Source organism: Phaethon aethereus (genome assembly GCF_964289735.1).
Source record: "Phaethon aethereus genome assembly, chromosome: 2".
NCBI classification, from domain to species: domain Eukaryota; kingdom Metazoa; phylum Chordata; class Aves; order Phaethontiformes; family Phaethontidae; genus Phaethon; species Phaethon aethereus.
This window is the reverse complement of record NC_138582.1, coordinates 12,312,396-12,339,225: the sequence shown is the minus strand read 5'-3', so window position 1 is coordinate 12,339,225 and position 26,830 is coordinate 12,312,396.

Sequence of the window (26,830 nt, the reverse complement as noted above, 5' to 3'; positions counted from 1 at the left end):
TCAGGGATCGAATTGGGAGGCTGTTGAAGCCAATCAAGCTCTACTGAAGTCAGTAGACTTGCTTCTATTTAAACCAGAACCAACTAGCTGAGAATCTGTTCCAGTGCACGTGAAGAGTGAATGGGAATGTCCAGATGGCTCATTCATCACAATTTATGTAAAAAATAATCTGTGTGAACTCCTTCTATGTGCTGGAAGAAGATTACTCTTCTCTTTCAGTTCCTTCACCTTCTCCAGCACTTGTTAGCAAAGGCCCTTAGCTTTAAAAAAGCAAGCCAACCACGCCTCCAACTGTCTTGATCATCTTGAGATATAAACTGGATGGACCTTTGCAGCTAAAAGCAAAGCCTGCTACAATTTCAGATGAAACTACTTGTTCAGGAGCTGTTACAAATTCATAGTTGTTGTCAAATGAGAACACAGAAAAGACCATCTGATACACACCATGCTGCAGGTCAGAGTATTCACAAATCTGTGCTGAATTTGCTCAGCTCATAAAACCCGGCTGTGACTTTTTGACACTTGGGAAATTCTTTTCCATGATACTCAATTAATTCAAATAGAAATGAGTACCTAATTTCCACAGGTTTCTTTTGTAAAGGGAGGATTCAGGACTCCCTACCTTCACTGAACAAATTGCAAGGAAACTTTGGTGGTAACTGTACTTGAAGTGATACAAATATGCACTATTCCCAAAATATATTAGGAGACTTGGTTGCTTCATTCCATTTTTAATGGAAGATCTGATTTTCTGATGGCCAAATGAATCAATTGGGAAGCAGAGTGAGTATGATTAGCAAAGTAAAGCAGATACTAGCAGCATTTCTTTTAAGCCACTTGGCAGCGTTAATTAAGAAAAAAGCTGTAGATTGTTTTCCTGGGGAGGTAAGTGATGTTTCGTTTCTAATGCACACCCACCATCCACAAGAGCTACAAAAACTCCATGTGTAACAAGGCACACAGCACAGGGGATTGTAATTTAAACACTCAGGAAAACCATTCCCAATCTACCCTATTGGGTAAACAATAAAGAACAACCTAAAATAAGATGGAAAACAAGAATAATGCTATTATTATAGGATCATGTAAAACAGAGGGGTTCTACATTTCTTTATCAACTCTTGACGCCATTGTTTTTCATAAAGTTTTTTGACAATTACCATAGTTCCTGCTAAAGGGAGGATTGGAAATTAGTTCTATGGTTATGATAATGTGCTGGTTTTGGCTGGGATAGAGTTAATTTTCTTCACAGTAACTAGTATGGGGCTATGTTTTGGATTTGTGCTGAAAACAGTGTTGGAAACATACAGGGATGTTTTTCTTATTGCTGAGCAGTGCTTAAACAGAGTCGAGGCCTTTTCTGCTTCTCACTCCACCCCACCAGCGAGCAGGCTGGGGGTGCACAAGAAGCTGGGAGGGGGCACAGCCAAGATAGCTGATCACAACTGACCAAAGGGATATTCCATACCACATGACATCATGCTCAGCATATAAAGCTGGGAGAGAAGAAAGAAGGGGGGATGTTCGAATTGATGGCATTTGCCTTCCCAAGTAACCATTACGCGTGATGCAGCCCTGCTTCCCTGGAGATGGCTAAGCACGTGCCTGCCCATGGGAAGTGGTGAATGAATTCCTTGTTTTGCTTTGCTTGTGTGCGCAGCTTTTGCTTTACCTATTAAACTGTCTTTATCTCAACCCATGGGTTTTCTCACTTTTACTCTTCTGATTCTCTCTCCCATTCTGCCATGGGGGGAGTGAGTGAGTGGCTGCATGGGGCTTAGTTGCTGGCTGGGATTAAACCATGACAGGTAATCATACCTCAACCAGGCAGCTTTGGGCAGAGAGCAGCTGTCTGTGTTGTCTAGTTAGGGGGAAGAAAGAACACTTCAACTCATCTCTTGATTTTGGTGGGGTTTTTGGTTGTTGGGGGTTTTTTTTTGAGAGAGTACACTACTTTTTAAGGACTGTTTCTTCAGCCATCAGTTCCTGTGAAAGTGTGGTGGGCTGAGTTATTGCAGCAGTGTGTGTAAAATTCTGCTACCATTTTGTGTGTATACAGAAAGCTCCTCATCTCTGCTTCAAGGGCAGTTGTGATAATCCTTTGAACCTGTCCCTCCACTGCTGGGAGAGTCCCTTTCTTGTCTGATCTACCAGATATCTTCACTGCTAAAAAGCAGTTCACTTACTGGGCTTGCATTAAAAGTAAATTACTGAAGGTCCATATTTTCTGATGAATCCCCTCCTTTCAGAATTGAGTGCTCCCCATTTAAACACTAGTTCACCTTCAGTATTCCTTTATTTTCCTCTGAAGGCTCCTCTTATAGCAGCTTCTGTGAAGGCAACACACCCTCTCATCTCAATTGCTCAATGGAAAATCCTTCTATATTTTCTGTAGCTCCTCTCTTCAAGCTGCAGTAGAGAAAAGTGACAGCCAAGCACTCAGAACAACTCCTTTGTTCCCAAGTGCCTTTGTTGTAAACCTTCACTGTGTGTAACCTTATGGTGAATTCACTTCTCTAGCTCTGGAGGTCACCAGGCAGCTCTGGCGGTGCTCAAGAAAGAGTTTGCATGTATAACAGAGGGAGGGGAAAAAGTCCCATTTAAAGAAACTGTGAAATAGTCAAAGTCATTAAAGTAGAACTGAGATGCATTTCAGAAGGTTACACGTCAATGCAAAATGTCTGTGATATAAATTGTCCTTCTCTGATGTGTCTTCAGTCACTTAGCATTTACTAGGAAAGACACATCTTAAGAGGGAATTTTTGCTGTTACAAGAAAACTTCAATGCAAATTAATTCTAATCATAATTTATTGTATAAGACAGTGCTTATTATGGAAAATATGCTGATGGATTAATTTAGGGCAAGAGTAATCAAATGGATCTGGCTGAATTTGTTTTAGAAAGTATAATAGATGGAATGTGGGTTAGGTAATGTAGAAAATGTTGACAATATGCTTAATTTTTGACGTGTATTATTTACCAAACAAATGTAGCACTAAAGGCCAGTTTATTTCAAGGGAACTTGAGGATAAATGTTTAATGATGAAACAGAGGTTTTATCTTTCTTTTCCCACCTCATCTGAAATTATTGTTCTAAGTGATATGGCTGTGACTGCAATCTTGGCAGTGTCGGGGACAAGTCTCTACTTGGGATATTAGGGAAAAGAGGGAGTTACAAACTACTAAAAACTTTTTTTTTAAAGCAAAATGTTGTTTTCTGCTTATTGCCTGATACAGAGATTACAGGATGGACACTCCTGTGGAAGCCTCTTTAAGATAAATTTTTTAGGGGTCAGAACCTAACTAAAGCGCCTGGGATCACTCCACATGCCAATTTACTTTTACTAGCCCAACCGTATTTCTCCTACTTTGGAAGAAATCGGAATGAATGGTTGCCCTACTGCTCATGACATCTTGGGTGTTCAAAATGGAAGGGACGTACAGAGATGTCCTGTTCAGCAGGTAGATATCCAACGCTACATTCATCACCCATGACTGGAGCACGTAAAGTGTGGTGTAGCAATTGAAAAGGGAGATTAATAAAAGTCAGTGGATGAATGGTGTGTAATAGCACCCACAGCAACATAATCAAACCTTAGAGACTTCAAGGGGATGACAAGAAATCCTTCTTGATTTCATGTGGAGCTGATGTGCTACTGTTTCCATTGGTTTGTCTACTGTCTGTGTGGGTTTTTTTCTGGATTTAGTGATTTATTGGATTCAGTGTCAGATCCTGGGAGCTCTATTTTCTAGGCATAGGCACACAAGAAGTGCAAATTTGCTTCAGATCCTTTAAGCGTGAGATCATTTGGTGTATCAGTGGAGTTTATTTGTTGGTGTATTGCCATCACTTTTCCCTACATATCATCAGTGTCTTCTATGTTTAGCTTACTCAGCACTGCTGCTGCTACAAAGTTGATTTAAACGGCTAGCAATAGCTAGCACTGAAAAACTCAGCTCCCCATCTGTCTGCTGGAACAGGTTTTCAACTTTTGTTTGCTGGACACAAAAGGTACTGTGTAAAATACATGATCTGTTTTATCTTCCATAGGTTCTTATGCTGGCCTTGACACTGCCATATCTGAGTGTCTTCCACTACTACCTTAAGCAAGGGGCTAATCTGTATCCTCTGTGTGAGGCTCAGTCGTCCTCTTCATTTATATGCAGCACAGCACATTTTTTCAGGAAAAGCGCAGCTAAATTTGCATGTTAGGAGCATGTGTGTGATGTGCTTTTACATTGTATTGCTGTTTTGCCTAATGAGTGTTTTGCTTTTCCTTCAAAGCCCTTCTTGTGTCGCAGTGTGTACGCACAGGGCAAGTTAGCAGAATGAGGAAGGTCAGTCCGAATCCAGAGTGAATAATGTTTTCCCTGTATGAAACATTTTTATCTCAGAAGCATATGAAACATTTCACACACCAAATACACAGCAGACAGCTGGGCAACACAGCACTAAAAGTACACAAAACCAACAGCCATTACTGAAACTTGGTGGTACAAATCCCACGACTGCAGTGTGGCTATTGAGGGCTACAGGCTGTTCAGAAGGGACAGGCGAGGAAGCAAGGGTGGAGGTGTTGTCCTCTATGTCAAGAAATGGATAGACTGTGAAGAGCTGTCTCTGAGGAACAGCCATGAGCAGGTCGAAAGCGAATGGGTAAGAATCAGGGACTGAGGCAACAAACAGAACCTTGTGGTTGGTGTCTACTACAGGCCGTCTGATCAGGGGGAGTCTATTGATGAAGCCTTCCTACTCCAGCTACAGGAGGCATCGCACTTGCAGGCTCTTGGCCTGCTGGGGGACTTCAAATGCCCCAACACTGGCTGGAAAAGCACCATGGAGAACTGCAGGCAATCCAGGAGACTCCTGGAATACATGCAGGATAACTTCCGAAGCTAGGTAATACACAAGCCTACCAGAGGGGATGTGCTACTGGAACTGTTGGTCAACAATGCATGTGAGCTAATTGGTGATGTCAAGGTTGGAGGCAGCCTGGGCTGCAGTGATCACGCACTGGTGGAGTTCGCAGTCCTGAGGGATATGGGGCAGGCAAAGAGTAAAGTCAGGACTCTGAATTTTAGGAAAGCAAACTTCCAGCTCTTCAGGGAGTTAGTCAATCGGATGCCCTGGGAAATTGACCTCAGGGGCAAGGAAGCAGAACAGAGCTGGCAGATCTTTAAGGATGCCTTCCACAGAGCACAAGAGCTCTTGATCCCCAGGTGTAAGAGATTGGGAAAGTGAAACAAAGATCAGGCACTCAGGTGAAGTCCCTGGAGACTGGAAAAAGAGAAACATTGCACCCATCTTGAAAAAAGGTAGCAAGGAGGACCCTGGGAACTACCAACCTGTCAGCCTCACCTCTGTGCCTGGGAAGATCATGGAACAGTTCCTCCTAGAAGCTCTGCTAAGGCACATGGAGGACAGGGAAGTGATTTGAGACAGCCAGCAGGGCTTCAACAGGGGCAAGTCCTGCCTGAGCAGACCAGTGTCCTTCTATGATGGAGTGACCACATCAGTGGACAAGGGAAGAACTATGAATGTCATCTATCTGGACTTCTGTAAAGCCTTTGACATGGTCCCCCACAACATCCATCTCTCTAAACTAGAGATTGGGTGGATGTGGAATTGGCTGGATGGTCACATCCAGAGGGTAGTGGTCAACATCTCAAAGTCCAGATGGAGATTGGTGATGAGCGGTGTCCCTCAGGGGCCCGAGCTGGGACCAGTACTGTTTAATATCTTCATCAATGACACAGTGGGATCAAGTGCACCCTCAAGTTTGCAGACCACACCAAGCTGAGTGGTGCAGCTGACACGCCTGAGGGGTGGGCCCATGTGAACCTCATGAGCTCAGCAAGGCCAAGTGAAGGGTCCTGCACCTGGGTTGGGCAATCCCCGGTATCCATACCGGCTGGGGGATGAAGGGATTGAGAGCAGCCCTGCCAAGAAGGACTTGGGGTCACTGGTGAGTGAAAAACTGGACATGTGCTGGCATTGTGCGCTCACAGCCCAGAAGGCCAACTGTACCCTGGGCTGCATCCAAAGCAGCGTGGAGCAGGTCAAGGGAGGTCATTCTGCCTCTCTACTCCGCTTTGCTGAGACCCCACCTGGAGTCCCACATCCAGCTCTGGAGCCCTTAGCACACGAAAGACATGGTGCCATTGGAGCGGGTCCAGAGGAGGACCACAAAAATGATCCGAGGGATGGAACCCCTCTCCTGTGAGGACAGGCTGAGAGAGTTGGGGTTGTTCAGCCTGGAGAAGAGGAGGCTCCGGGGAGACCTTCTTGCAGCCTTCCAGTACTTAAAAGGGGCCTTTACAAATGATGGTGACAGACTTTTTAGCAGGGCCTGTTGCGATAGGACAAGGGGTAATGGTTTTAAACTAAAGAGGGTAGATTTAGACTGGATATAAGAAAGCAGATTTTCACATCAGGGTGGTGAAACAGTGGACCATGTTGCCCAGAGAAGCTGTGGATGCCCCATGCCTGGAGACATTCAAGGCCAGGTTGGATGGGACTTTGAGCAACCTGTTCTAGTGGAAGGTGTCCCTGACCATGGCAGGGGGGCTAGATTACCTTTAAAGGTCTCTTCCAACCCAAACTTTTATATGATTCTATGATTCTAAGAACTGTGTAGTTGCTACTAGTGAAGAAATAGATACAAACACCTGCTTTTTGGGTATGTCTTCTGACAGCAGAGGCCCCACATTAATGTTCCTCAGGGGTGAGCTGCTGCAGAGCACTGCAGTAGTATCAGGCTGTTATGAGTAATGCAGGGACATTTTCCAGGCACTTTAGGGTGTGGACCCATTGAGTCAGTTCTCTCCTGGTGAATTTTAGGAAAACTTGCCTGCAAATTGAGGCAGGAGATAAGAGAGAGGAAAAGGGAGATCTATGAAGCATGTGGATAATGTTGGAGAACTCTATGGATTGCTGCCATAGCCACATCCTCACTGCAAAGTGAGAGGTTATTAGTATGAACAACACTTGAACTTGATTTCAATGCATTGCTACACTCAGACTATTCAACTTCATGCAAAAACGATGGGAACTAAGAGCAAAACCAGGTATAAGCCTAAATTAGCTCTTATAGAGGTGGGGTAGTCTCAAAAACAAAGTTTGTGGAGAGGTGGGCAATTCTACAGCCAAAATGAAAATGAAAGGAAAAAACAGGTCAAACAAAATTAGCAATTTCAACAATATTTAGTGTCAAGTTGAAATGCTTTATTTATTCCAAAGGAACTTTTCATTTCCAGGCTATTTAACCTGCTTTTGATCTCCAATGCCTTTTTATGTGTTTTTTCTTAACTTTAGATTACCCAAATGAAAAAGCGTGTTTCAAAACAAAATCTCACATTTAAATTTGAAAAACATTGTAGCAAAGCATATCTGCTTTTCAGAAATGAAATCGTTCATTTTGAAAATGGTGAAACAAGGATAATAGTTCTAAGAAGCAGCTTCTGACTGCATCTGCTATGAGAGTCAGTGTGTGGGACAGAAAATCTGTTTAACAATGCTGGTAGAAATGCATGTGTCTCTAATCTCCTTTCTTTTGGCACTATTAGTATTGCTACGCTAATGTGCTGTGTCTTGGGCAGCTGTCTAGCATTTCTGATGGTTCTGAGTTTAGAAATAATGTCTCTTCCAGATGTCACATTTGGGGACAGATGAGTTTACAAGGAAGATGTTAATCGGGAAACGTGTGTTTTGTGAGATGATGGTGTCAGACAAGACTGCTTCATGGCAACTCTTCAAATGTATGTTACACACAAAAAAAATCAACATTAAAAAATAAAAATAAAAACAACAGAAGCTTTCAAGGGCATGCATCCAAGTCTTAAGAAATGCCAGATTTTAATTTTGTTTGGGAAACCTTAATTCACTCCCCTTGTGCAAATCAAATCTTTACTAACATATTTTACGTTTTTCCACAGAATTTAAGCTCCACAGGACAGGCTGTGCTCTGTTAACAGATCAGCTTGTCAATATTTTGTATTATCCCCCACACTCTGTGGGTGACTTTTTTTCACTATTCTTTGCTACTTAGAAATAACTCAGAGCCAAGAAATCTGACAAAGGACCAAATTCCAGCTGATCAGTACAATGTGAGCCTCTGCATAAGACAACAGGTTCCCACTGAGTCTGTGACAGCTGCTTAAAGATACATTTCCCTGCTCCCAGCTCTTGCTGAACGTGAGTCAGACCTCGGTCTGAGGACAGAATTATTAATTCAATGTGGTATCTGAATACTGCACAAACATTAATTACTCAGATCATTAATTTCTACAAAATACCTGGAATGTGAAGACAGATTGTAACCCCAGTTTTACAGATACAATCAAATTTTGAATAAAACTCCCTCTGACTTCCATTAGATAGCATGATATGTTCTATGTTACCGTTTGCTCCATGCAAGAGCCCTGAGGGGGCTGGATCTCATAACCCATTTAGGCTGTCTTCATGGATGCTGACACCTCCCACCTCTCATTTACGTATCCCTCTTCCTCTGGCTCTTCTTCTTCATCCATTTTCTTTGCCTTCTGTACTTCATTCTGCACTTGGGGATCTCTCTCTGATTTCCCATACCCTGTACCCGGTTTGTCTTAGACTTTTCCAAAGGCCACATTGTCTGGGTGTCTCTCCCCTTCTGCTCCTTACTATCATAAACATACTAAATTTTCTCCTTGCAAATTCTAGGTCTGCTCTTTTCCAAAATCCTTTTCAAAGTGTCTGCACACTCATTACATATCCTGCTGGTTCACTACCTACTTTTGCTTGGATGTCCCTTGGCTCCCTATATATTTAATCTGACTCCAGTATCTGTCCACCTTTGCCCAGTTCCACTGTCTTCTTCCAGCCCCCATCTCTGCATCTGCCTCACTGAGAAGCAATTGCAACTTTAAGTCCTCTGTCCTCCTCACAAACCTTCTGATTACAGACCCCATCATTTCTGTGGCTCTGTTTTGGCTTTCTTGTGCCAGGAGCTCATGGCGGTGCCTGGAATTATCCTGGCAAAAAGGAGTTGCAGATAGTGCCCTAAGTCCCTGATTTTGCAGCCTACTCCCACCGTGATGAGGAGGGGTGAGATAATGCTCTGCGCTTCAGAAAAGGACAGAGTAGCTTCAGCCTCAATCCTTGTCCCAGCCAGCACTGTGGATGCCATTAGTCTCTTCTCCAAGAAACAGAGCCAGCAACTAGAACAGAAAAAAACCAAAATATACTGGATGCGGCTAAATTGATGAATCCCAATATATCAGTGCTGTGTGCACTAAGTGCTTTCCACAGGGTGAATGAAATATTGCCCTGCTCTTCAAGAAGTGGAATACAGCCAGTCTTTGATTCTTGAATGGCAGGAAAAGCCAGGCAGAAGGTGGAAAAGACTAGCCTGCACGAGTCTGGTATTTGCCAACAGTAATTTTCAGTACAGGTACCAGTCCTTTGCTTAACTGGTCACTTCTTTTAGCACAATCAAGAGGACTTTAAACTAGATATGAAGGGGGAAGGGGATAAAACCAGAGATGAGCCTAAGGGTGGCATGCTGGAGTTGGGGGTGAAATGGATAGCCCAGCTCAAGTGCATCTACACCAATGCACGCAGCATGGGCACCAAACAGGAGGAGCTGGAAGCCATTGTGCAGCGGGACAGCTATGATGTAGTTGCCATCACAGAAACATGGTGGGATGCTTCTCATGACTGGAGTGCTGCAATGGATGACTATAAGCTCTTCCGAAGGGATAGGCAAGGAAGGAAAGGTGGTGGGGTGGCTCTGCATGTTAGGGAGAGTTTTGATTGTACAGAAATCAACGATTGTGATGACCAAGTAGAGTGCTTATGGGTAAGGATGAGGGGGAAGGCCAACGAGGCAGATATCTTGCTGGGAGTCTGCTATAGACCACCCAACCAGGATGAAGAGGCAGATGAAGCATTCTATAAGTGACTGGCAGAAGTCTCGCAATCGCTATCCGTTGTTCTTGTAGGGGACTTCAACTTACCGGACATCTGCTGGGAGTATAACACAGCTGAGAAGAAACAGTCTAGGAGGTTCCTGGAGTGTGTGGAGGGTAACTTCCTGACACAGCTGGTAAGTGAGCCCACCAGGGGAGGTGCCTCACTTGACCTGCTGTTTACAAACAGAGAAGGACTGGTGAGAGATGTGGTGGTCAGAGGCCGTCTTGGCTTAGCGACCATGACATGATAGAATTCTCAGTTCTTGGTGAAGTAAGGAGAGGTGTCAGCAAAACTGCTACCATGGACTTCCGGAGGGCACACTTCATCCCGTCCAGGTCACTGGTTGAGAGAGTCCCTTGGGAGACAGTCCTGAAGGGCAAAAGGGTCCAGGAAGGCTGAACAGTCTTCAAGAAGGAAATCTTACAGGCGTGGGAGCAGGCGGTCCCCATGTGCCGTAAGAAGAGCTGGCGGGGAAGACGAACAGGCTGGCTGAACAGGGAGATTTTGCTGGGACTCAGGGAAAAGAGTAGAGTTTATCACCTCTGGAAGAAGAGCAAGGCAACTCAAGAAGTGTACAAGGTCAAGAAGAGACAAAATTAGAAAGGCAAAAGCCCAGCTAGAGCTCAATCTGGCCACAGTCGTAAAGGATAACAAAAAATGCTTCTACAAATATATTAACAACAAAAAGAGAGGCAAGGAGAATCTCCATCCCTTATTGGATATGATGGGGAACATTGTCACCAAGGCTGAGGTACCTAATGCCGCCTTTGCCTCAGTCTTTAATAGCCAGACCAGGTATCCGCAGGGTATTCAGCCCCCTGAGCTGGAAGACGGGGATGGAGAGCACAATGAACAGGATCCTCATAATCCAGGAGGAAGCAGGTAAGGACCTGCTAAGCCACTTGGACACCCAAGTCTATGGGACCTGGTGGGATCCACCCGAGAGTACTGAGGGACCTGGTGGAAGAGCTTGCCAAGCCACTCTCCATCATTTATCAGCAGTGCTGGTTAACAGGGGAGGTCCCAGATGACTGGAGGCTTACCAATGTGATGCCCATCTACAAGAAGGGCCAGAAGAAGGATCCTGGGAACGACAGGCCTGTCAGCCTGACCTCTGTACTGGGGAAGATCATGGAGTGGTTCATCTTGAGAGTGTTCACGGGGCATGTGCAGGACAACCAAGGGATCAGGCCCAGCCAACATGGGTTCATGAAAGGCAGGTCCTGCTTGACCAACCTGATTTCCTCCTATGACCACGTGACCTGCCTAGTTGATGAGGGAAAGGCTGTGGATGTTGTCTACCTGGACTTTAGTAAAGCCTTTGACAGTGTCTCCCACAGCATTCTCCTAGAGAAACTGGCAGCTTGTGGCTTAGACAGGTTTACTCTTCACTGGGTAAAGAACTGGCTGGATGGCCGAGCCCAGAGACATATGGTGAATGGAGTTAAGGCCAGTTGGCGGCTGGTCACAAGCGGTGTTCCCCAGGGCTCGGTTCTGGGGCCGGTCTGGTTCAATATCTTTATTGATGACCTGGATGAGGGGATCAAGTGCTCCCTCAGTAAGTTTGCAGATGAAACCAAGTTGTGTGGGAGTGTTGATCTGCTGGAGGGTAGGAGGGCTCTGCAAAGAGCTGGATCGATGAGCGGAGTCAACTGTATGAGGTTTAATAAGGCCAAGTGCAGGGTCCTGCACTTGGGTCACAATAACCCCATGCAACGCTACAGGCTTGGGGAGGAGTGCCTGGAGAGCTGCCCGGCAGAAAAGAACCTGGGGGTGCTGGTTGACAGCTGGCTGAACATGAGCCGGCAGTGTGGCCAGGTGGCAAAGAAGGCCAACAGAGTCCTGGCCTGTATCAGAAATAGTGTGGGCAGCAGGAGTAGGGAAGTGATTGTGCCCCTGTACTCAGCACTGGTGAGGCCGCACCTTGAATACTGTGCTCAGTTTTGGGCCCCTCACTACAAGAAGGATGTTGAGGTGCTCAAGCTTGTCCAAAGAAGGGCAATGAAGCTGGTGAGGGGGCTGGAGCACAAGTCTTACGAGGAGCGGCTGAGGGAACTGGGGTTGTTCAGTCTGGAGAAGAGGAGGCTGAGGGGAGACCTTATTGCTCTCTACAACTACCTGAAAGAGGGTTGTGGCGAAGTGGGTGTTGGTGTCTTCTCCCAAGTAACTAGCGATAGGACGAGAGGAAATGGCCTCAAGTTGCACCAGGGGAGGTTTAGATTGGATATTAGGAAAAATTTCTTCACTGAGAAAGTGGTCAAGCATTGGAACAGGCTGCCCATGGAGGTGGTGGAGTCACCATCTCTGGAAGTGTTCAAAAAACGTGTGGATGTGGCGTTTCGGGACATGGTTTAGAGGGCATGGTGGTGTTGGGTTAATGGTTGGACTTGATCTTGAAGGTCCTTTCCAACCTTAATGATTCTGTGATTCTGTGATAATTATGTGAGCCAGTTATTACATGACTGTGTACATACTTGTTTAAAATGAAAAAATATCAGAGCCTAAAGCCCTGAAAAAAGAGAGAAATAGCACAGTAAGTATAGAGCAGAATAGTCTGAGTAGCAAAGACCAATACTTACTGTATAGTAACAGTGTCCTGGAGCAAGGAGAGAGGAGGTGTTTCCGTGTATACCTGTCAAGAGCTTTCAGAGGACATGAGAATAAAGTGGAAAATGTCTTTTTTTTTAAGATCTTGTGAGGCAAATTCTGAATAGGGGTTCTGTCAGCAGGGCTGGAGATAAGCCTATAAAACTTATAAAGATGTGAAGGAAATAGAAGTTAACCCTTCCTGAGAAGGGAAGTACAGAGGACTCCTGAGAGGGTCAGTCATCACTGAGAGAATAAGAATGTACTATTGGTGCTGTGATAGGAAGGAAATGGGAATGACAAATGAATTTATCTAATGCATCTGCAAGTGGTGTTTTGTTCTGTCTTAACAGAACCTTTTCTTACGCATACTTGGGTTAAACGCCTTTATTTCTCTCAGTTTTGCACTGTGCAAATGTTTGTCTTTATAATTCTGCACACATGAGCAGCATTTTTTAAAAATTCTATGTGGTAAAAATGGAGTTAAAGATGACAGCTTATCTGTCTGCCTGGAAATGCGGGGTATAGCCATGCAAACATTTCCATTCTTGTTTGATACTTGTGAGTCGTCCTTGAATAACTTGCCCAGGGTCACCCAATAACAATACTGCCAGACCATAAGGAATTTTTTCATGTGTATTTGTAGGATCCTGTCTGTCTAGAATTAGCTGAATACCAGAGGAAATAACTTTCTAAAAAGCATGCAGGAACATATTCACAGTGAGAGATTTACTGTACATCTTTAGCCTTTTTTCCTCAGGGCAAATGTCTATTTATGTAGGAATAAGTCTTAGGCAGCAGCAGTCATGGTAGTAGTTGTGTAGTAAATGGCCAGAAGCAGACTGCTATTGCTGTAACTCTTTCTGAGCTTTAAACGCACTTGAAATATTTAGAATTTTTCATAAATTTTATTTGATCATCTGTTGATTACACCTATCAGGATATTTGCTCATATCTATATACCTAGTTTCCAAGCATTTTAACTAGAGAAGAATAACCTGAGGGCTTCTTGAACCCTCCCCAATTCTCTTCAAGTACAGAAGCACAAAGCTCGGGTATTTACTCTCTAGACCATTTATTTCCTGGTGTGTAAAGGAAAGCTAATTCTTTGATAATGACTATTAGTGCTAAGACTATGTACTGACAGATCTGCCAGCAATAGAGACTTGATCTGAATCAGCCATTGCCATTCAACCATACCAGCTGTGGGAGTAGTCATAACACAGAATCCAGCCTGGCAGACAGATACAGAGATGGCTGGGAATGGTGCAGAGAAAATACTTGATGTTACCTAAAAATCGCTAAAAAAAATTAACCCAACTGCATCCCTCTGCACAAATTTGAGTCAACAGCATGAATTCGTACTGTATGAGCACCTAGTTGTATTTGGCTACAGTTTCTAATCCAGCAGTGAGGGTCTTACATAGAGACACACTTCATCACCACATCACAGCCCGAGTGATGCTGTGATGATAATGATGCAAAGTGAAAGAGGTTCAATTAAACCTTCACAGCATCACAGAGTTAATATAGTGTCTCAGCTGATGCGATGGGAAGAAGCAAGAGAAGGATATTCATAAATTGCAGAAGGATAGGTGTTCTTTAAATCTTGACAGTGCTTTTAGAATCAAGCATGGATTTCGTCTTCTACCATTTGGGTTTTTTTATCCCCTTTGCCTCTGTTTTCCTAATGTTTGCCAAGTTCCAAAGTTGAAGTGCTAAAATGTGAAGGGTTGTCCTTATGGTACTTTCTTGCCCTAAGCAGATGTAACTACCAGAAATGTGACAGTATGATGGTTTTCCCAGTCCTGGTTTGCTGACTCCAGAAGTTCAGATGGATCAGGTCATTTATCTTCATTCAATGGCTGAAATTTGTTTCTGGTCATATAGTTATGTGGAAAGATTTTAATGGCTGCTGTTGAGGGTGCTGACCCAAAGACAAACACAGACCTCAGTGGAATTGATGGATTTGCCATGCACATCCTTCAGACTCAAGCAATTAAACCCTTTCCTGAAGTGAAACAGCAACAAACAAAGAATCTGTGTGACGACACATTTAACTGCAGGCACAGCCTGAGGAGACCTAACCACAGCAATTTCCCTGGCTGCAAGTGCATGGGTTAGGATACTGATTTGCAGGATGTGTGCACTGAAGGAGGAAAGCCACAGTACCATAACTAGAATGAGAAACAGGACAGTGTTTCTTAAGCCAAGAACTACTCGAAAGACAGACCTGAGGATTTGTGAGCAAGAAAAATTCATGGTGGTGTTTATTTCTACAGAGATTTTTTACAAACAAGATTACACCAAGAATTTGCATTACTTCTCAAGTCAATTGACCTTCCTAGTTAAAACAAGCCTGCAAGATTTGAATATTGACCAGTGACTCAGGCTACATTTTGCTTAAGTATAGCAATTTCCATCTTTTTCTTTATGAAAAATGGGATTTCCACTATTCCACTCCCAGGTATCTTAGATAATCTACAAATTCAAAAAGCTGTGTATTGCTGTGTGAGGAAACCCATGCCCAGAGACAGATTCGTAATTTAAGTAAGCAGAAAATAAATCATCAATTGGATACTATGTGCTGCCGGTTAGTTAACTGGGAGTTAAGGGCACTGATCCCAGCTAGTGTGTTTGAGTGTTATTTCCTCATTCAATCATAAATATGTGTCATTTACTAGCCTGTACACCTGATGTGCAGTATGATTACTGGTGTCAGTTGTGGCCCAGCTGCAAAGAAAATACTTTGGCTCTGTTAAGATTCTTCTACTTTTAATACAACAGTCTCTAAAAGTCCCTCACCTGGAGGTGTTCGCTTGTCCTGGCCCAGCACAGCAGAAACAGGCTGAGGCACACTAACAAAATTGTCCTGGTTGGCCATTGGTGGAGATGCAGTTCCCTTACAAAAATAATCTGATTTCGTATTTTCACCTAGAAAAAGTCCCCATTAAAATGTTTACTACATTTTCTTTGAGGGCACAGATTCACAGTTATCTCTTCTCCTCTCGTTCTGCCTGAGATATGTGACATTTTAGTCATTCAGCTTCTTTGACAGAGGTGCAAACTGACATTTCACATGCTCTTCTCTAATCTATCCCTCTGTCTTTTGCAGAAGTGAGGAACTAGTCAACTTTGTGATGCTTATGCTGCCACACAGCTCCTTTAATTCAACAACAGAATTGACTAGACACTGAACATATCACATTATGGGGACTGTTTGTCACCAAGATGAGCCTCTGATTGACATTTTACTTTCTTTAGCAATATGACTGAATGTTTGACAGGAAGATACTGAGCTGTCAACTTAGAGTCCCAAATATTTGGTGTGATGTAGCCCCACTCTTTTAGGGGGAGTGAGGTTAGAGGATTATCATGTATTTGCATTGTCACCAGTGATCATAAAAAAATTGTGGGTTAGTGTTCAGGGCAGGGCTTGGGATTTTCATTTTCTGCTTTCCTCTTCAACCTGGGAGATACAAAGCACTCAAATACCTAACCTTTTTGCATCTTGCAGCCTACTGATCTCCAGTTGTTCATTCAGATGTGGAAAATCAAGAGAGGAACAGTGTGCCAGAGTTGTAGAAATTTAAAGGCACAAAGGAATACAAATTTGTAGCGAGAAATAACATCTTCTATTAGAGCTGTTAGTATCATTTGAACACACAGACTAATGTTGGGGTACAGACTAGCTTTGGTGTGCAGACTCTCTTCAGGAGAGGAAATCTAGGTCTGTAAGAATGGGCATCACAGAAGTGAGTGCTTTGGCCAGGGTACTGCCTACACAGAATCACAGAATCACAGAATAATTAAGGTTGGAAAAGACCTTTAAGATCATCAAGTCCAACCGTCAACCCAACACCACGATGCCCACTAAACCATGTCCTTGAAGTGCCATGTCTACACGTATCAGTGGGATATACTACAAAGAGTAAATTGACTTTATTTCTGATCTTTTCACGTATTTAAGCCCCTTTCTTCTAAACCAGAGGTGGCAAGGGGGTCTTTTTTTCAAAATTGGAGTGTATGGACATTGTCTCTGAGCATGTAGGATTCCAAATCCAAGCCCGTGTTTTACCTAAAGGTGTATCAGTACCTATCCTACTCCTACCTAAACACTTCAACACTTCAGCTGCTTGGAGATTGCTATGCAATGGGCCTTTTATCAGTTTCTTCTTTTTATGCTTTTCTAGTTTACATAAGGTACATATATTGTGAAGCAGGTTTGCTCTACTCACCAGTGAATGTCCAGACTACTAGATGATAGAATTTTTTTTTTCTTATCTTTTGATTTAGGAAACACCTTCAAATGGACTTCTCTGACATTTCTATTTCTTCCGATAAATCCTGGCTGTAATCACTGCAATATCTGTAAACCAGGCTGCCAGAGATTTAATCTAATAATGGCATGGATATTCCATTACTTCATGTATTAAAACTAAAGACCTATTTTTTAATATGTGGATGATGCCTGAAGAAGTACTGGACATGCAACACCACCATAAAACATAACAAACTCTTAGGTAACAAGTGCAATCGGCTAAAGCCCTATTTAACAACTTGCTGTTCTCATGTAAGACAGTTCTTTTCATCCTTGATGACTGCAGCTGTCCCAGAGCATTCAGAAGCAGGGCATGAGAAGTGAGGAAGGCAAATGAACTCACACTCCATTCCCCTTCAGCTCTTTGTGACCAGAAGGAGTGGGCAGATTTGACTGAGCAATTTTTGCCCCTCTGTAATGAGAAAGAAAACGTTGTGAAGTCAGAAGGCTTGAGAACTTGTGGAATTCTACTGGTTGCCTGCAGGGAATTTAAAGTTCTAGCAACATAGATTTTATTCAGCCTTTTCCTAATTTAGGACTACATTGTGGAGTGGAATGCTAACCACTGACTTGTGCTTATGGAGCTAGAGGCAAATTGGAGTCTTGATGGAAAAGGATGAGAATGGCTAATACAATCTGAAAACTGCTTACTCAGAAATTAATATGTTTTTTCTTGCCTGTTCCTTGCTGCTATTACCAAATCCCAGAAAGGTGCTTTTTAACAATAAGGACTGCAATGCATTTCATATATGTTAACAGTATCCCAGGGTGTAGTGAGATGTTGCAGTGCTCCAAGTAATAAGATACATCTTGGAATGAAAAGACGAGAGATGTAATTATTTAAGCAAACAGTCCAGTAGCTGGAAAATTCATCTGTCATCCAGCCCGTCACTGAAGCCCTATCCCCAAGCTGAGGTAAAACTGCATATTTCTGTTAACTTCAGTGGAATAAATCTGGTTTATTTCAGCTGTTGATTTGGTCTTTTACCCAAAGAACTAGGCTGTAAGTCAGCTAGCAGAAATGAATATCTAGTGGGAGGAAGAGTATGGCAAGTTGACAGGGACAAGTTTTACCAAGTATATGTAGAATGAAAATGGTCTTTTTACTATGTTAAGCAGCAATGATGCATGGATCTTGCGACAACTCTTAGGAATAGAGCTGTAAATCTCGTTCCCTCTGAGTTTCAAGAAATACCGTATCTGATCAATAAACTGACCAAACACTGATTATTTGTAGTAGAAAATTGCCTCCCTGGCTACTAAAATTTTGGAGCAAAGGTTGTTTCCAATTTGAGAAGGCACTTTATTATATGTGTAGCCAAAAGAAACAGATCAATCTCCTATCCCTAAAGTCAAGGAGCCGCATCAGGCCTGGAAGTAGAGAGACATAAAACTAGGTCTGTCTTTAGAAGACCTGCATCTGTTTGGCCACAGTAAGATGCATTCCTTACAGCCTGATAAACATTTGCCTGCTTGGGGGTAGGAGACACACAGTTAAGTGCTATATGTAGGCAGAATACTTTTATCTCTGATGATTTCCCATTTTTTTAAAAAATAAAGGACAAAAAATACTTACAGGTGACTTAAATATGGTCCTTTGTTATTGGGATGGTGTTGATGATGGTTTTGTTGATGATGGTATATTTCTTGAAGTTCATTTATTTAGTTTCAAAGAGGAAATTGGATCTAGGATCATTCAAAGTTTCATCAAATGGAGAAGCTGTAAAATAAAAATTACTTCCCGCCACAGTTCTAATAAACTTCCCCTTCCTGCCCTTCCTACCCTCCATGTATAACATTCCCCCTGTAGGTTCATAATGATGATTTAATCTGCTTCCCTATTGCTTTATGGGAGCCAGTAGCTGGAACTCTATTTAGATTGATTGTTCTTCACTTGTTATTAACAAGTGGCAAATTAATGGAGATGAACAAAAATGAAAGAGGAGATTTAAATTCAACTTCCTCTGCACCACAGGGTTTTGATTTCAGCCAGTTTATTCCTAATTTGAGGACAATGACAGTGAATTGATAACATTCTGGGTGTGTTACGATTCAGTGTGAAAGCTGATAAAGTATCTCATGACCTTTTTGGTTCAGATTTAATTATCCCCCAAAACAGCTCTTTATTCTTCCCTGCTGATGCTCCCCCTGGCCTCTTTCCCCTTCACTTGGAAAACTTCAGAGAGACTGGGTAGATTGCAATGAATAGTGCTATAATTATTCTTTATATGCCAGTTGTAGCTTTTGCAAATGTTTCATAACTGGTGCTCCAGACAATGTCTTTGCCGTTCCCAGTAGGATAGACTGGACATATCAGTTTATACAAAGTTTTTAAATGTTTCTTTTTCCTCCAGGATGGTGAAAATTTCCTATAGTAGTTTTCTGGTGGAGGGCAGGGACTTCAGGGAGCTCTGTTCCCAACTCTACCATTGATGCAATGGGAAAAAGCCAAGAAACATGCATCTTGGCGTACTTCCTTGTGGGATAGGAGGAGAAACCTCATAGAAGACTATGGGGTCCAGACCCAGGACTGTCTTCCAGACCCAGTGTGCTTCCACAGGAACCTGGGGCCATCTCCCTACCTTTTGCTCCTGGCAATATCAAAGCTGACACCTTTAAGCAGCTTCCTCCAAGCAATGCCCAGTAATATGTACTGCTGTTGAAACAGATATGTTTTGGTTTTGTAGCATCTGCAAACAAAACTGTGTTGAAACTGAACACCATCACCACCATGCTGCTGGGGAGGAGTGAGAGAGAGTGTCAACCACACACAACAGAGGTTAGCTACATGGCCTAGTAGCTGCTGGAGACCACTTAAGTAATAAGTGGCTGAGGACTGCCTGGGAGACTTTAAAGAATCAAATAAAGTATGGGCTAGTTTACCAAAGATGTCGGTAATTCTTATTATCAATTATTATTATTATTGTATACATTGTTATTGTTATTATTTTGCTTTAACCAAAATACTAGGTTCTTTGCACCACATTTTAAAATGTGAACCCTGTCCAGAGCAGCACTATTTCAATTTTTGGTTTGACAGTCTGCCTAGAAAAAAGCTCAGTGAAGAGTTTTCTTCTGGTCCTAGATTATTCATGAAAGGAATGGTGCAGTTTTGAACATAAGGAGTTAGCAAAGTACCACACCTTCCAGGGTGGTGGTATGCTTCGAATGGGATGGATTTCAGAATCTCATTAGATTTTCATATTTCCTTTCAGATTGCTTCTGCTTTAACCAAAATTTTGAAAGCTCCTCTTTTTTCTTTAATAAGGAGTGGGGTAATGAACTCCTTGATTTCTATGAGAAAATAAAGTTTGTGGATAGTTTTGCAATACCCACTCCACTTTTAAGTCAGCCACACATGCTAACTGTTGGCACTCAGGTGCTAGCAAAGAGGTTTTAATAAGATTTAACAGCTCTTGAAAGAAGACTTTTCCACATCTAGTAAAAGAGTATAAAAACAATTGTTAGAGAAGCAGCTCATTTCTGTCCTAGCTTACTTTAAATACAAACATGTGATTCACGAGGCCTTCTTATGGGGGCTACAATCATGTCATAGAACCCATTACAATACCTGTAAATCATGGCAGAAAGCATTAGATTAAGATGACAAAATGTAATTCAATTAGAAAACAAACATTACTATCTTTCTTACTGTAAAGATGAATGCACAGCAAATGGATTGTTGGAGAATACAACAAAATTCAGGAAACCTACTTTTCAGTCACTGTTGTTGCAGCAAAATACTGGGGTAGAAGCTTCAATCCAAAAATGTCCTCATATATCTTGTAGGAGAGATTCAGCTGAATGTTATCCCCAAGATCACTTTTCCAACTTTCACAGCTGTGAGATTATAATGGATTGTGTGGGTATTCTTTATTTAGAAGGTAAGAAAATTAAAATGTTTATTGATGGAATGGAATGAACAGTAATCACTGAAACTCAAGCTGAGTGCAAGGAATTCATTAGATCTCCAAGATACTGGCTGTGTTATAAAAGGCAGATGCAATTCAGTGCTGATAGATATAAGATACAGCACATGGGAATACATTCATATACCATCATGGGCTCTATGTTAGCTATTGCCATCAAGAAGATCTTGGAGTCACTTTGTATAGTTCTCTGGTGGTCAACATGCAAGCAGAAAATTATGAATTGTTGGGAAAATAATAGGGAAAAAAGCAGGAAACTTCTTAATGTCATGGTTTTGTACACCCATACCTGGGACTGTGTCTGCACGTACTTCAAAATCAGTGGAGTAAAACATCAGAGGAGAACTGAAAAAAGGAAAAAGAAAAATGTCAGCTGTTCTGAGAAGTAGGAGTGATTTTGATCTGAGGAGAGACCAAATACCCCAGAGTCCCTTAGACAGAAAAAGAGAAACATGAAGGGTTATCTACTTAGGTTTTTTGGTATTGGAAATGTAGCAGAGACAGTGAGATGAGAATGATCACTCATAACTAATCATAACACAAGTGCTAAATGACACCAAGAAAAATTATAAGGTTGTTTTATAGAATAAGCAAAGTATACATGAGAGGAAGAATCACTCTGTATTTGCACTTACCTCAAGGTATTACTAAGTGTCTGCTCCTGGCTATTATCAAAGGAAAAGCATGTGATAGAGCTGGATCTTAGGTTAGAGACAGTAATAGGCCATTCTTACGTTCTTTAGCTGCTTGCATCCATGCCCTTCAAGTACATAAATCTCTCAGTATATCCAAGGGGTGTTTAACATGCAGTCTTAAGGCTCTTCAGCACTTACATAACTTTAAGGCTTTTGGTTACCTCATAAATATAGTAGCACGTCCTAACTAGTCTCCAAACATAATGCACAATCTTTCTAAGCTGGTTTAGCTTGATTTACTGGGAAAACACATAAAGTCAGATGAGATTACTGCTCACACATTGTGTGATGCACCTGGCTAGGAACAATGCCAGATATATGTCTCAGCAGACTTCATGTTAAATTTCAATGAAAGCATGAAGCATCAAATGTATCAAATTCACTTTAATGTACATTCTTCTGCAGTAAAAATTAAGAGATTGTATGTACCATAGAGTAATATGTATACTGGGTCTTTTTTCCTATGAGAGATGCTGGAGGTATTACATACATTACATACAGTGTGTATATATATTATATAGTATATGTTTTACATAGGTCTTTGTTCTGAACTCTGAAATTATTGGCTTACATTCTTTGGAAATGCCATTGTTCAGCTTCATTATTTCTTTTCTTTTTCTCTCTTTTTTTTTTTTAAGCCTGATTTTTTTGTTTCTGCTCTGTGGTTAGCTTCTGTAGCACCCTTGACGTGACACTTTAAGAACAGATGTCTGAACTAGATAAATATGCTGTAATTGAGTGTTAATAGAAAAAAAAATACATAGGTTTTATGACAGACTTGTCAAGGAAACTGCAACAAGCTTTCCTGTCTTGGCATCTTGATAGAAGATTCCTAATGCTTAATTCATGTTCCTTTTCTTAACATGAGACTAAATTGATATATGGTCAATTCAGTTCTTCTGCCAACATTAATATGGACTACATGAATGCAGAAGTAGGTAGATCATATGCTCTGATTTATCTGAAGCAGTGAGCACATTGTGCTGTGAGCAGGAAAATCTCTAGCAGTAGAGACCTCGTGATCCTTGGCTGGGTTCCCTTGGAGCAGAGAGACAACCTTTGCATGGGTCCTTCTGCAGACAGAGCTGCACCAGCTGCCTCACAGGCTTTAGCAGAAGGGCAGTTTCAAAAGCTCAGTGCACCTGTGCCTCCATGCAGCCCAGCTGTTTGCAAAGGGACTCTATCAATGTCTTTCGCATCATTCCCCCAATAAACAGCACCCATTTCGCTTGAGCCTGTGCAAAACAGCCTACCAAGGCCATGTTCTCACAGGATGTCCACTTTGGAAGCAAAGGCAGCTGAAGGACCTGGTGTCCCCTCCTCACCTCTCTCCTCTGCCTGCTTATTCATGTTCCACATTCCTGTCTCAGCTGAGCTAGCTCAAGTGCTTTGGGGGCTGACCTGGAAGCCAGAAAACTGAAACAGCTCAGTTTAAAGATTTCCAGAATTAAACATTTGAAGGGATTTATTCTAAACACAACCTTCAAGGATTTGTCCCAGCACAGATGAGGGGGAAGCCAGCTGGGGAGTGAGGGGAAGACATGGACTGCTGGGGGTAGTAAGAGGAAAAGACAGGAAAACTTTTAAAGCTGGTCCACAGCTAAAACTAATATCCGGCTACACTAAACCTGATTGTTGCAGGAATAAGCCAGCAGCAAATTACTGTTCTCTGAAGTGAGGGAGAGTCACAAAGATAATTATACTTCAAAGAAGTAATTCTTCTTTGAGCTTCTCTTGTAACAGCACAGTTTGCCTGCTGCTGCCTGCACTGTGCTCTCATGCAAGTTGCAACTGTCCACCACAGTGCCCCACATGCATGTAGGAATCAAGATGTGGGGCTGATTTTTCTGTGGGAGTCCCCTGGTAGGTTCGGTGTTGGGCCAGGCAGCCCAACATGATGGTGTAGCCTGCATTGCCTGTGCCTGTGCCAGTGGCTAAAGGGACCAGCTGCCTCTACTGCCATCACCAAGGCATGGGTCAGGATGAGCTCCCACATATCTCCCACTGCAGCTGCACAGGGCAAGGTCCTCCACCTCACTCCAGGATGGCAAGCCTCTCCTAGACATGTACCCCACTCTCCATCTCAGACCTAGGCTTTCCTCCCCCTTCTCTCCATCCCTGTTCCCTTTCTCTGCTTATTCTCTGCTTCCCTCCTTTCCTGTAAGACCTGGCACGTGATCATCCCCCCTGGTGCAGCCCTGGTAAAACCTCAGCTACAGCACCATGTTCTGTGTCAGGTGAAAGGCCAAGCAAAGCAAACAAGCCACAAAGGAAAAAATGGGGTCATTTATCCTAAGAAAGAGAAAGACGTAGAGGGAGCATGACAGCCTTCTTCAAATACATGGAAGGACGCTGCAAGAGGAAGGCAGTAATTGGTTCCCAAAGTCTGTGGTGGAAAGGCTTGACCTCCAGCCAGCCTCATGGGTGTTTTGCTGTGGAGGACAAGAAAAGGCCTGGGACACCCAGCCTGGATAAGAAGGGAGGAGGCACCCTGTGCGTCTCCTTTTCTTAAAAAACAATTTAAGAACAGATTTGGCCAGAGCAGCTGCTCTGCGCCCCTTCCAGCCTCTCAAGCTGCCACCACAGGAAAGGAGGAGAATGTTAGGAGAACCTGCTCCAGCACGGGCCCTTCCCCGGGCTGCAGCCCTTCAGGGACAACCTGCTCCCGCCCGGGCTCCCCACGGCCGCAGCTCCTGCAGGAAATATCCCCCTGCTGCGGCCTGGGGCCCTCCCCGGGCTGCGGGGGCGTCTCTGCTCCCGCCGGCTCTCTCCAGGGCTGCGGGGGATCCCTGCTCCGGGCCTGCAGCCCCTCCCGCCCTCCTCCTCCTCCGGCCTCGGGCCTCTGCTGCTGCCGCCTCCTGGGCTCCCTCCTCCTCTGCCGGTGCCACCTTGGGCCCTTCCTGAGTCCTGTTTTCCTCCCAGCGCCCCCGGCTTGGCTACAGGGCTCAGCTGTGTCCTGCACTGGGGGCCTTGGAGCCGGCTGGGACCGGCTGGGACCGGGTGTGTCTGGCACCGGGCAGCCCCGGCCGCTCCTCACAGCGGCCGCCCAGCAGCCCCCGCTGCCCGTGCCTGGGCAGGGACACCCTGTACACAAAAGTAGAGCGGTTAGGCAGGGGGTTGGATGGACACCTTGATTTTTTGTGCTCCTGTGGGCAAATGAGATCCTGGTCAGGAACATGGGTGTCTGTGCCCCAGAGCGTGGAGAGAGGAGCAGGAGGGCTCCAGAGGAGCACGAGGTGAGAACGGGACCTCTCCATGAGCAAGTGCAGGGGTGGGGAGGAGGAGGCCAAAGGACCCATGCAAATCCTCCCTCCGGCCCCTGAGATGTCAGCGTCCTGGAGCACCTTCATCCTCACATCCCTCACCATTAGAGGAGCAGAACGGTAAGTCCTACAGCCTCAGGTAACAGACCTCATGAGGGAGGAGGGTTTGGAATGAGGCTCAGTCAGTTATTTGGCATGTCCGTCTCAGTGCTGCACACACTTCATTTAAACGCAGATCATCAGTCATATTGTGGTCTTCGTTCCAATCAGTCACCCTCCTCTACCCTCTCTGCATGGGAGTTTACATCAGGCACTGCTTGGCCAGCTTCTGCACACCAGATTTAACGATGAGGGAGAAATCACACTGACAAAATGCGTACACAGCTCCCCACACTAAATCACACAGACTAAATCACACACTCTGCCAGCCGTGCTCAGGATGAAAAGTAATTCACTTCATGAACACTCCCCTTCATTTAAATAGAGGGGTATGGCAGCTATTTTTAATTTATGAGTCCCCCCCCGCAGCTGCTGGTAGCCACTGTCCGTGGTATATTGTTGTGATGCACTAAGCGTATAATAAAGCTTCCCAGCACATCCTATAACAAATGCTCTGTTTCTGTGCTGTTTGTAACTTTGACAGGCATCAGTTGTGTGGGGTCTAAAATGACATTCTTCTTCTTTTCTTCAGACTGAATTTTGGCAAATTTACATTTGTGACTAGGAGGTTGTAATCTTCACTGATTTTTGCAGGATACACTGATGGCATAAACAGCATTTGCAACAGGCTAACCATACTAATAATGTAACCATGGTCTGTACTAAGGTAAGCTAAAAGGTGAGTTCCCATCTCAGAGAGGTATGTATTTTTTTTTACTTTTTCAGCTGCTAGTCTATATAATGGTGTCCTCAGCAAATGTTTGCTTGTTAAGGACTGCATCTCAATTAACCTGAATGATTTTCAAATGGAAACAGAAAAAGAAGTGCATGAAAAGGCCACCTATAAGCAATTCAGAGTGTATTGCTGCAATTTATTGCCAGCTTGAAACTCTGAGATGGACCAAAGGTAAGTCACTGTATTCTGAAACCAAGCAAAAATGATCCAAAATTTTTTCCCTCCCTGTTGAATTTGAAGATAATACAACCTAGCTCCTGAATACACAGGAGCGAGTTGTTCTACAACCACAGAACGCTTATAGTTCTGTAAAGACAAAGTAGTGCTCTTATGATTTTGACCTTATGCTCATAGCCCTTCCCATCTTGAATCAAGGTCTGAGTCTCTATAGAGACTCTTTTTATGGCAACCTAGGCTATGCTGAGCTGAAGACCCAGCATGTTCCCTCATCATGCAGCAGGAACTGCTCCTGCCAGGGATTTTACGTAGCTGCCTGGCTACTGCACTAGGTATGATTTGCTCCAGCAGAATAGACTGAGGATCCTTTTGTGAGACAAGCCTTCCCAGTGGAAACTGACACTCAAAGTTGCAAAGGGCATCACCAGACAAACTGAACAAATTCGAACCCCATAGGACAGTCTCACACCCAGGAACGTCTCATCTTCACCCCAATAATAAGAAACACCCTTCAACCATAAAACAGAGTTTCTTCTTAGGACCTTGCTGTGTTCTTAGCTCTCATCATATGCTGTGACAAGCAGTCCCCTGCGTGTATAAAAACTACAAGTGAAGAACCACCACAGCAGGGCAGCCCCTACTGAAGGGGACCTGGGAGAAGGTCAGCTACTGAGCTACTGTAGCTCCATTATAATAAGTAAGTGTGATCAAAAGATGCAAGGAATTTCTGCCTTTTTTTCAGTTAGAAGTTGGGCAAAATAATAATGCTCTAATGTAACTGTTACACAACTTTCATTATTGTTAAATTAGGAGAAGCAAGGTACCTCAAAATCAGAAATGTAAAACTATGATTTCTGTATCAACCAGAACTTCACTAAACGTATTAGAACATCTGAGAAGAAAACCTTTAATATAAAAATCTTCTTACCTGGAAAACTATGGATGTAAGTTTTTGCACATTAACTGTGGCCAGGTTTCACACTGCCTGATATGACGTGAATTGCAGAGAGTCTG